The sequence below is a fragment of the Leptonychotes weddellii genome, chromosome 7 (genome assembly GCF_054177405.1).
Source record: "Leptonychotes weddellii isolate Sample4059 chromosome 7, ASM5417740v2, whole genome shotgun sequence".
NCBI lineage: Eukaryota > Metazoa > Chordata > Mammalia > Carnivora > Phocidae > Leptonychotes > Leptonychotes weddellii.
Genome location: NC_138375.1, coordinates 27,813,557 through 27,824,617, shown reverse-complemented (window position 1 = coordinate 27,824,617; position 11,061 = coordinate 27,813,557). Strand labels below are relative to the sequence as shown.

Below are 11,061 nucleotides of genomic sequence, written 5' to 3'. Positions count from 1 at the left end.
CCTCCATTTAAAAAAAATAAACATTATATTTTAACATTGTATTAGTGTAAAGACAAATACTTTAATATATATTAAAACACTTTCTTAAATCTTAATGTTAATTTTTTCCCTCCTGATTTGAAACTGGACCATTTTTGTGGGCCCCTAAAACTATTATCGGCCCTAGGCACTGTGCCTATTGGAAAAGACAGCTGTAGGATTCTCCAATATGAATAATGATAAATTTCCCAAACCATCATGGATTCAAGAACGAGGATAAACAAAAAGCAATGTTATACATCTTAAACAGAGCTTCAGGTACACTTAATAGAAGCATGTTTTCCAAACAAGATCTTAGGGACAATAAGAAGCATTTAGTTTTGGTGTTCAAAAAATATGCGCATAGAAAAAAAGTAAAATAAAATATGCACATGGATGGAGTTGGCCATTAGGACACTTGTAGGGACCATGTCTTACTGTGAAACACATATTTTTGTCTCTGAAGCTCACTTTTTCCATTAACATTCTGCAGGTGTTTTGTTGCCCATTTTAGTTACATTATCAACAGGGAAATGTTATTTCAGAAAATAAGCTTCATTTTGCCAATTTAGAAACTGAGAATTTCACCCACAGGTCTCTAGAAAACACACTGGCCTTGATGCTGGTGTATCAAATAAATCACAAATGAAACAAACAAGTTGGCTTCCTATTGAAGGTGTGTCTGCAAAGCCCTGTGACTCTGCGTGCCAGGGGCTCTATCTGGCACATTTCTGAACTTTGCAAAATTAATTGTGCCGAAGAGAACACCATGAAACGCGTCCGGCATGGAGTGTAAACATCTTCAAACCATGATTCTGCGCCATCAAGCGCTCTCCAGCTAATTTCATTTGGTGCATTACTCTGGAAGAAAATCGAGGCCAAGTGAAACTGCGGAAATGGGAACAATGCACGGAGGAAAAAAATCTCACCCCATTAAGGGATCCGTTTCTTCTCCGCACAAATAAGCCCACCACGCCTTGGAGGCAAGACTAGATGGCTCCAGGATATTATCAGAATGCCCCCGCGGGCCCTCTCGGACAGAGGGAGCCCTGCACCACCAAGAAGGAAGGTGGCCTGAGCGGCAGGGCCCCATCCCTGGGCGCATTTTAGGTAACTCAAAATCTAAGCAATCGCCCCTCCCCCCCACCGCCACCCTCGCGGAGGCGAAGCCGGTTTTCATGTGTTTTTACAGGGGAGGCGAAAACGCGGCTCCACACTTTCCAATCCTCTATGCAATGTTGGCAATGAGCAGTGACAGCATCTGGGGGGCCACTCTCCTTCCCCGCAGGGCCGCCGCGCGCTCGGCCGGCCTTCCGTAAGGATTCGCACCGGCCCGGCCGCTTCGCTCTCCCCGGCTCCTCCATGACCTTCCGAGGCTGGCCTCCGGACAGGACTCTCCGCGGAAGCGCCACCCTCGGCGCTACGGCCCCGCGCGCCGCCGCGGTCCTCCGACTCCCAGGGGCGGCCCCTCAGGCGAGCGCCGGACGCGCGCGGCCGGGCGGGGGGGCGGGGGGTAGCGGTGGCGGCGGGGGCGCGCGGGCGGCTTCCGGCGGGGGCGCGCGGGGCGCGGGCGGCGGGGCGGGTCTGGGGGCGGGGCCGGGACAGCAGCGCCCCCCCGCCGAGCGGCGTGCAGGCACCGCCCCCGCGCGCCGCAGTCCGGGCTGAAGCGTCTCGGCCGTGGCCGTGGCCGTTAGCGTTGCCTCCGGGAGGCTCTGGCGGCGGCGGCGACTCCCGGGGCTCGCGGAGGGCAGCGGGCCGCCCCAAGCCCGTGGCCGCCTGGAGCAGCCCAGCGCTGGGACAGGGGAGGCGAGGCGGCGGAGGCGGCGGGTTGTGCCCGGCCCCCCTCCTCCTCGCCTCCAGTCCCCGGGCGACTGCGGACTCCGGGCAGCCCCCGGGCGGCGGCCGACGCGGCCAAGCGGACGGCGGGGGATGGCGAGATAGCGGCGCGGGAGCGGCCCGTGAGTGCGGAGGCGGGTGGGCGCGGCGCGGGGCGTGGGGAGTGGGAGCCACGGAGCCCGGTCCCGTGGGCGCGTCGCCGCGAGCGCCTGGAGGCTCTGGCTGGGTGGGGGGCAGCGCTCCGGCCGGCTCTGGTCTGGGGGCGTCCGCGAGGAGTGACGGGGGAGGGGGAGCGCTCCGGGTCGCGCCGCTCTCCGCGCGCCCTTGGGCCACCTCGCGTCCCGGAGGGCGCCGACTCCGCGGTCGCGAACTTCTGCCCCACGTAGGGCAGTAAGTTCTGAGACCAGAGGCTACCTGGGGGATGGGAAGGAGCTTTAATTTTTATTTCCTTTGGAGATGTAATCAACCGATTGATTTCGTGACCCCGTACTTCAACTCTTCATGAAACCACTTCTTCCTCTCTTCTTCCCTTATTTATAGTGTATGTGATTTACCTGTATTTTTATGTGCTTATATCCGAAAGCGCTAAACTCGAAAACCCCAAAGTTAAACTGTTAGTGATCAAAGTTGGGTTTCATGAAAGATGCCACTTCTGATAGGTTGTCTAAAAGGATGGAGCTGGAATCTTGAATTCTGACTCCGACAGAAAACTTCATATCAAGTGGTTGTGCATTTACTCCTGGGCTTGAAAAATGTGATCTGGTCCCCACCTTCCGCTACCAAAAAAAAAAAAAAAAAATATATATATATATATATATATGATCTTTATTCTCAGTTGGGTGTCTTTGTGTGCCTTTTTGTGGGGGTATGTTTAATGCAAATATTGATATAACGTGTACATTCTTGTGTAGCATTTATATGGAAATGAATTTTTTGCTTTTCTTTTTGTGTTCTTTTAACAACATTTTTCAACAGAAGGGTTTCAGTTTAAGGTTTGTCTTCTGACATGTTCGTTTTCAGTTTCAGATTTGTGTTTCATTAAAAGTTTTGCTTGGAGTAAAATTAATGTGATTTAGTAGTATCATTTAGTCAGGGGTCCACAAAGGAATCCTAAGTTTAAAGCAAATTTCCATCCCTTACAAATGAAAAATTAAAGCGTTTGTATAGTGCAAATTGTGCTTGCCCCTCTCCTTAAAATTATTATTTTGCCACAGATCTGAAATCCTATTTCACTAGTATCAGAGGGTTCCTTGTCTAAGCCTGGCAGAAGAAGGGAAACCTAAGTATAGTGTGTTTTCAGAAACTCCAGACTCTCCTCTCGTTTTTTACATTGACTTTCTGTTTTATCGCCAGGTGGAAACGGTGTTAATTTGGAGGCTTCATTAGGTAGTAACAAGCTCAATTTAAATACGAGGTATGCTTTCAAGGTGAACCTAGCAGCTAGTTCCCTTCCAAGAATTGAATTGAGGCTTATTTGCTTTGTAATAGAGATCACAAGCGAGCCTCGCTAATTAGTGGAGACTTGGATTCTCTTCTGGGAATTAAGAATCAGGAACTCTGCTGTCAAATGGAACAACTTTTGTGATTTTTGAAAGCCTGTGCTTTTGATGATCATCCTTGAATAATATGTTGGCGATAGTATAAATTATTCTGATATTAAAATTTATTGTATTTGTGGGACAGGCGATCTGTGCACACTGTGGGAGATTGAATAGATATAAAAAGGTCTGGAGCAGAAAGTGTATCTCTCTCCCCTCTCTGAAACACAGCACCCTATTCTCCCCAGGAACCAGGGTTACTGGTTCCTTGTATATATCTTTCCAGATATAGCTTATGCTAGTATAAACATTTTATATGTGTTCTTTTTATTTGTCTTTCCACAAATGAGGACTCATTGTATATGCTGTTCTGCACCAGCTCCCCGCCCTTCCCTTAGAGTACTAAATCTTGGCAGTCCCTCTGTCAATACTTAAGAGAGCTGTCTCATTCTGTAAGAACTGCTGAGAGTACTCCAGTAAGGGTGAACCATTATTTATTTAACCTCCTTTTTATTGAGATATGTGTAGGTTGTTTCTAATATTTTGTTATAAAATTTTTGTAAAACATTAGTTTTTAACGTTTTTAAGTGGATTTCAATTGTTCCCAAAGGCCCAAAGGCAGTAGTAACTTACTTCTTTGCCTCACATTCCAGAAAACAAATGCCCCTTGTCTCCAATATACACCTTTTGCTTTTGTATAATTTCATAGTGATCCGTAAGGATCTTTGGTGTCTTTGTGGTGAAGCCTGAGCCATGATGGCCAGGAACTAAAGTCATACACCTTGATTAGTACCCCACCTCTTTGTTTCAAGAAAAGAAAGAACAGACGTAAACTTTTAAGAATAATCGGTAAGAAAAATTCACAAGAGATTAAATATTTCTGAACATGGAGAAAAGGTTTGTGCCTTTGATTAAATTGAAGATGAAGGCAGTTTTGGTTTACCATTAGGCACTAAATGCCTGCCTTCTGTAGATTATCACCAAATTCTCCTATTTTAATGTTGTTACAATATGGTTACAAATTGTACAGTTTGGGAGAAGGGTATGAGTAACTCTTAAGGGGGGCGGGTATGCTTTCAGAAAATATTTGGCTCATTTAAATTAAAAATCGACCTCTCAGAGTGCTTTTAACACCCTACCTCCAGAGGGCAGGCAGGGTCTGGTTGCTCCCCATCCTTACTCACCCCCAGGAACGGCCTCAGTCAGGATAAGCTGTGAATATTTGTTGAGTTAATAAGTTGTAAAAGTACTGCTAATCCCAGAAATTGTGCCTAATATATTATAAAAGTTGAGTATTAGCTAGTGTTGACCTTTTTATGTTCATTACATTTATTTTTTAGAGTATTTTAAGACTCCTGTAAGCTATAGTTTTTTCAACTGATCAACTCATTTAGCATTTAAGGTGTTTTCTCTTTATTATGTGGCACCTGCCATTGTAGTACAAAACTGCCAATATTGCCTATATTTGCTCTTTTTTTTTAAAGATATATTTTTTTAAGATTTTATTTATTTATTTGACAGAGAGAGACAGCGAGAGAGGGAACACAAGCAGGGGGAGTGGGAGAGGGAGAAGCAGGCTTCCCGCAGAGCTGGGAGCCCGATGCGGGGCTCGATCCCAGGACCCTGGGATCATGACCTGAGCCGAAGGCAACGCTCAACGACTGAGCCACCCAGGTGCCCCTATATTTGCTCTTCTTAAATAAGTATATATTCAGCATCTGTTATATTGCAGGTAACTTTATAGGGACTACAAATACAATGGTGCACAGGGTGGACAGGCCTCGCTGTAATGAGTTCACATCTTACTGGGGGAGATGAACAAAAAGCAGAGAAGCGGTAAAAGAGGTAATACCAAATAGTGCTCTGTACTGGGAAAGTAGTAAGAGTTGATGCTGTAGTAAAGAGGGGCAGGGTGGGGGCCATTATTTTAGATTGAGTGGCCCTGAAACACTCTCTCTCAGATGGAGAGATTTGAGCAGAGAGTTGAATGAGGGAAGAAGTCTGTGTGTTTAGTGGTCTGGAGGAAGAGTGGCTCAGGCAGAGGGAACAGCAAGTGCAAAGGGCCTGCAGGGGGTCTGAGCCTCTCTTGCCAGAGGAACAGAGGGCTGTCTCTGTGGCTGGGGTTTATGATGGAAGGGAGATGGGGAGAGTGGCAGGCAGGAGCAAGCAGGCACTGCAGTCAGTGTCCTGGCTATTTGCGTGTGTGAAGGAATGTTTGCAGACATGGAATAGAGGCCTTGGATGGTGGCGGTCCTCCACCTCTGGAAGCTCCAGGAGGGCAGGCGGGGTCTGATTGCTCCCCATCCTTTCTCACCACCCAGGAACAGCTTTGGCCAGGATGGGCTGGGAATACCTGTTGAATTAATGAATAATCTGAGAGTTTAAAAAAATAATCTTGCCGGGTTTTGGTCAAACTACTTAGATTCTGGAGTCTCATTTGAGCTTTCCATCTTGGCTCTGGCCCTTGACGTTACCAAATCTGTTACACACATCCTCTCAAAGTATTGCTTTACATTGGTTGCATTTGATTGCTTTTCCATGAAATTAAAGTATGAAGCCTTAAAAACCTACCTGATTCTCCAGGACATTATAGTGATTTCTGAGTAATTTATCAGAAGTTTCACCATTGATTTCAGTAGATTTGCTAGTTGCTAAAGTGTAAAATTTTCAAAGATGCCTTTTTTTTCTTTTTGGATACTGAATGCATTAATTCCTTTGGGCAGAGGACAGGCTAATGAGCAAATAAAATATATGTACTTTATGCAGGTACTTTATCCTCAGAGGAAGAGTGTGCGCATGTTCTATTTTAGGGACTGTCAGGAACTCTGGTATTTCCTCTTCCCAACTTCTAATCTGTTTGTCATTCTAAATACATGTTCCTTTATATTAATTGAAAGCGTGGGAAAAGAGTTTTGTGCCAAGTAATTGTTATAGATGTCTAATAAGAATATGTTCTGTTTCTCTTGACTGTGGCTTTTTGGCTTCTGTTTGCCATTAGGAGTTTTGTCATCTTGCAGAATGAGGGTTCTCAATTGTTTAATTTGCTATTCTAATTGGTTGACACCAGAACCCAATAAGTTGTGTCTAGGTTTATCTTCCAACTTTTTCTCATAAGCTCTGCGCGGACACTGGGTAAAGGATAGATTCTGTGACTCCTCTAAGGCTTAAGTAAAGTTGGCTTTGTCCTTTGTCACTGTCCCTGCAGTAAAAGCTCTTCATGTAGCAGGAGCATGTGAGCATCTGTTTTATATGTAACTGCTTGTGGTGATTTAGCGGCTTAGATGTTTGAGTTAAAGTACTTTTACTACTTCCTTTATATTTCCTTTGTGAGCTATGGAGATGCAGGAATTCCAAATTTGTCTTACATTGTCTAACATTACAGCACATACTTTCTCACCAATCGCTGCTAATGTCGCTCACGTGAGCAGAGGTGGTTTATCAGATACCGTTTTATGGTTTTATGTTGGACATTGAGAAAAAACTTTTGGTGGGTGAATTTTTTCATGGAATTTTGCCACAGAGGTGAGAAAAATCTTGGCTTTTACCTGTTCTCCTGGTTTGTAGGCGGTACAGAAGACGACTTGGAATCCTCCTCTGTGCCTGTAATTGAGAATCTATCTCGATTATTTAGTGGCAGTATCCTGACAGACCACAAGGAGGCGCTCGCTATCACTTCCTGAACGTCTGTGTGTGGCGCTTCCCTAGAGGGGGGCTTGGGAGGCTGAGGCCCCTTGCTCTGCCTTCCTCTGACTGCTGTCTGAAGCAGCCTGCAAGGAGACTCTGGATCTGAGGACACTTGAAATGGTGGTGGCAGGAACATCTGGTGGAAAATAACAAGTGGTGGCAGTAGTAGTGCTTCCCATTTCTAATATTAGAAATGCTAATGGGGCTGTGAGCTGTAGACATTCTGCAGACAGAATCGTGCATGTCTGTTGAGTTGAGGGTGGGCGTAACCTGCAGAGGAGTGAGAAACCACCAGGACTCCATGCTGTATCCCCTGAGGGCGCCAGGTGCCACCTGAAAGCTGGGGTGCCAGCCATTCCTGGCCACTGCCATTCCAATGAGGTCCTGTTTCACATCCCATCCTCAGTATTTATAGTACAGTACAGAAGGGAAGGAGGCAAGGGCGTTTTAGAAACCTCTTCAAAGAAACCGTTAAAGTTGGGAGCATACATCTTCATCTGATTGGAATCTGTCCTGTGTTGATTCTTTGAAGATGGCTGGATCCACCAGAGTTTTACTGTTGATGTAAAATTACCTTTTTTGTAGATCCGACATTCAGATTTTGTGGAACTATATAGAGCTTAAACTGCAAAGCTCTTATCAGTAATAAAAACTTAAACATTCAAACAAAACCAAAGAAAGTCTAGAATTTGAGAGCCAGAAGAGGTCTCAGATCATCTGGTCAACTTCTTAAGTTTATTGATGAAGAAACTGAGACCTAGACATGGTATAATTTGCCCAAGAATCCAGTGGTTCCAGACTGGCATTGTAACCATGATTTGCTGATTCTTCCCTGCAGGATCCTGAGGCCCCGCCCCCAGAACAGCAGTTCATTGAAGGCAGGGACTTTGTGGGGTTCACCAGTATGTCCTCAACAGAGAAAATTGCCCAGCCCATAGTAGGCATTCAGATATTTGTTGATAAATGAATATCTACAGGATTTTAACAACTTCAGATTGCCATACTAGCTATAAGATAGTACAGTATTTATAAAATTTGAAAGAATGTACAATTTCATAAGTTTTTTCTTAAAAAATATGGCTTATTGCTATCAAAGCCTCAAATATTAAGCCTAATATCAGCCAGATGGGCAAGTGAAGATGTGGGGTTTTACTTACTAGCTTGGCACCTTTCTGAGCCTGGTTTCACTAAATTTTCTAATTGTTATTCTGTACTCTCAGTCTGCTGGGATTTGATATCATTAATGTTTTATATTTTGCATTTGAAAACGTATGTATTTTAAAATTTGTTGATCTGAATTATTTGCTGTTTTACTAATAGTTTCACTGTTTTTAAAACTTAAGGCTATATAGGGATTTGATTGTTTAAAAATAAAAAATAAAAACAAGTCTAGCCAACTGGAAGGTTTGGGGAATTGTCACTTTCAAGTGCTGCTGGTGGGTGTTTCAATTGTTACAGCTTTCCAGGAGGGCAATTTTGTATTACTCATGGAAAGCCTCAAAAATGTGCCATGTCCCTTAGTCAGGCATTTCCATCACTGGGAATTTAAACTAAGGAAAAAGAAATAAGCATGTGTACAGAGACCAATCTATAGCAGTGGTTCTTACCTACACAGTGCATGTAGATACCATATTCCGTCAGTGGCTTTCTCCCCCACGGTGATTCTTGGTGGGAAGTCTGCTTAGTGGAGTGTCTCAAAATTGGGAAGAGGGTGCTCTCTGAAGTTTGGGAAAAACATATCTCCAGATTCTGGTGACTTCCCCACAAAGTACACACAAAAAAACAACCTCAAATTTGCAAAAATGGTTTTTGTAGTTTTGTTTATGATAGTTGTAAGCTAGAAACAATTTAAGTGCTCAATAATAGGGAGATTGGCTACATAAATTGTGGTATGTACATATGATAGAGAACCCTTTATTTATTAGCGGTGAGGTAGGGGAGTAATTTATTGATGTGAAAGAAAATCAGAATTTGCAGACTGAAAAAGCAGATTGCAAAACGGCATGTGTAAATTGATCTGAGGTTTTTGGCTATTTGTTTTGGAGGGTGAATGTGAGAGAGTGAGCTTGTGTGTGTGTCTGTCTGTATATACAATTTGGTAAAATGCCAGGAAAATTTATATACCAAATGTTAGGTGAGATTATCTCTGTGTTGAAATTACAGGTGACTGTTATTTTTTATTAATCATTTTCCTGATTTCCTTTATATAAAGCATGTTATATAGTTAAGAGAATGAGATTAGATGCTATTTCCCATTTACTGGTTATGTGAACTTGGGCAAGTTGTGTCTTGTGTCTCTTTCCTTATCTGTAAAATGGGAATAATAATATCCAGCTCAAGGTGCCTGTGGGTGTTTGATAAATGTTACCTTGACCTCACCAATCTGATATGATTAAGGCCACTATTATGTTCCTATTAATACAGAATTTCTAAGCAGAATAACTTGTTTTACAAGTTATATCAAACTGTTGTGAAAAGCATTTCGGGACATTCTTACAAAATACTTCATTGCTTTTGGTCACTGGGAAATATTTTGCGAGTTTTTATTTACTTTAAAACTGAAATGCTTTGCATTACCAAGAAATTTCATTTTGAATCGAAGGCTTTTTTTTTTTTAATTTTTCCTTCTGTGTTTTTGTCTTTTTTTTTTTTTTTTAAAGATTTTATTTATTTATTTGAGAGAGAGAGAGCACAAGAGGGGGGAGCGGGAGAGGGAGAAGCAGACTCCCTGCCGAGCAGGGAGCCCGATGCGGGACTCGATCCCGGGACTCCAGGATCATGACCTGAGCCGAAGGCAGTCGCTTAACCAACTGAGCCACCCAGGCGCCCTGTTTTTGTCTTTAATAGTCCTGTATGGGAAGTTCTTGAAGGTCAAGATCTGATCTTCTTTCCTTTTGTAGAGTTAGAATGAAATGTGATTCACTCATTCCGTAACTGATAGGGGCCCTTTTTCCCCCCAGGCAGTGGGTAGACATCAGATACAGACAGTGCCCAGGACAGACATGCCCCCTTCACTTGCACCCCTGGGAAGGGGCCATTACGGAGACCCGCACACACTCAGTAAACGGTGTTGCCACAGCTGACGGTCAAGCAGGCCTTACTTCCTCTCCTGCAATTCTGAGAGAAACTTTGTTGTGATGTTACTTTTCAGTGAACACAAACATTGCCTCCTGCTTATTCCAGGAATGACATGAGGAGCAGACTAGGTTGTTTCCTTGACTGAGGATTTACTGATCATTTACACTATACAGGTGTGAGACTATCCTAGGCTAATAGTGTTAAAATTGCTGTGGTATATCTTCTGTGAGGGACATGCCTTTTTGAGATGGGTTCCTACTAATAAATTTAGGACGAATGGAATTCATGGGTATCCCATTTGAGAAATTCTAGCACGTAATCTTACTGAGGATGAGGGCAATAAAGCATGCAGCTTAAAATATGTAAAACGACATTAATTTTGTAATTTCCTAATGTAAGGAGAGTTTTTAAGTTGGCAGCAGTGGACAAATTCTGATGTAAAGTAGATGCAGCAGTCACGAAGGAAGCCTCAGAACTTTGGTGACAAGCAGTGACCTTGCATTTCATTTTTTTCCCTCATCCGGCCTAATAAAGAAGATGGTTTCACGAATCCTTTTTTCTTGTGCCTGTGTAAAAGGCATGGAAGGTTAAGTCATGTCACAGGTTGGAAGCACCAGCAGAGCCAAGATTTTATTCATCATTTATCTCACGTTTGTTCTGTCTACACTCTTGCTTTCCATGGTCCACCTTACCCCCTCCATCCCGCCCCCACTGGAACCAGCAGTCAGCTTTCTTTTTTGGTTGAGGGGCGATCGCTTTTCTGAAAGAAAAAAACGCCCTTTATCTCTCTTAGTGAGAGGGACTGAGCATGCACTGGCAAGTAGAGAGCAGCCAAGCTGTGTTGACATGCAGACATGAGGCTGTTGGCTAGACATTGCCCACTTGCCCTTTCTCAGACGCCAGCTTC

At 43.9% G+C, this 11,061-nt stretch overlaps 1 protein-coding gene across 2 annotated transcripts in view; it reads left to right on the top strand.

Moving 5' to 3' along the window:
- Window positions 1-990: 990 nt before the first annotated feature.
- Window positions 991-11,061, top strand: part of LIFR (LIF receptor subunit alpha) — a 78,219-nt gene continuing 68,148 nt past the window's right edge. Inside the window, exon 1 of one of the 2 annotated variants that reach the window (XM_081826035.1) lies at window positions 991-1,128. The gene's annotated coding sequence lies outside the window, so the exon portion shown is untranslated. Of the gene's footprint in view, window positions 1,129-1,695; window positions 1,977-11,061 lie in introns of those variants that run through there. The other variant, XM_081826032.1, reaches the window with a different exon arrangement.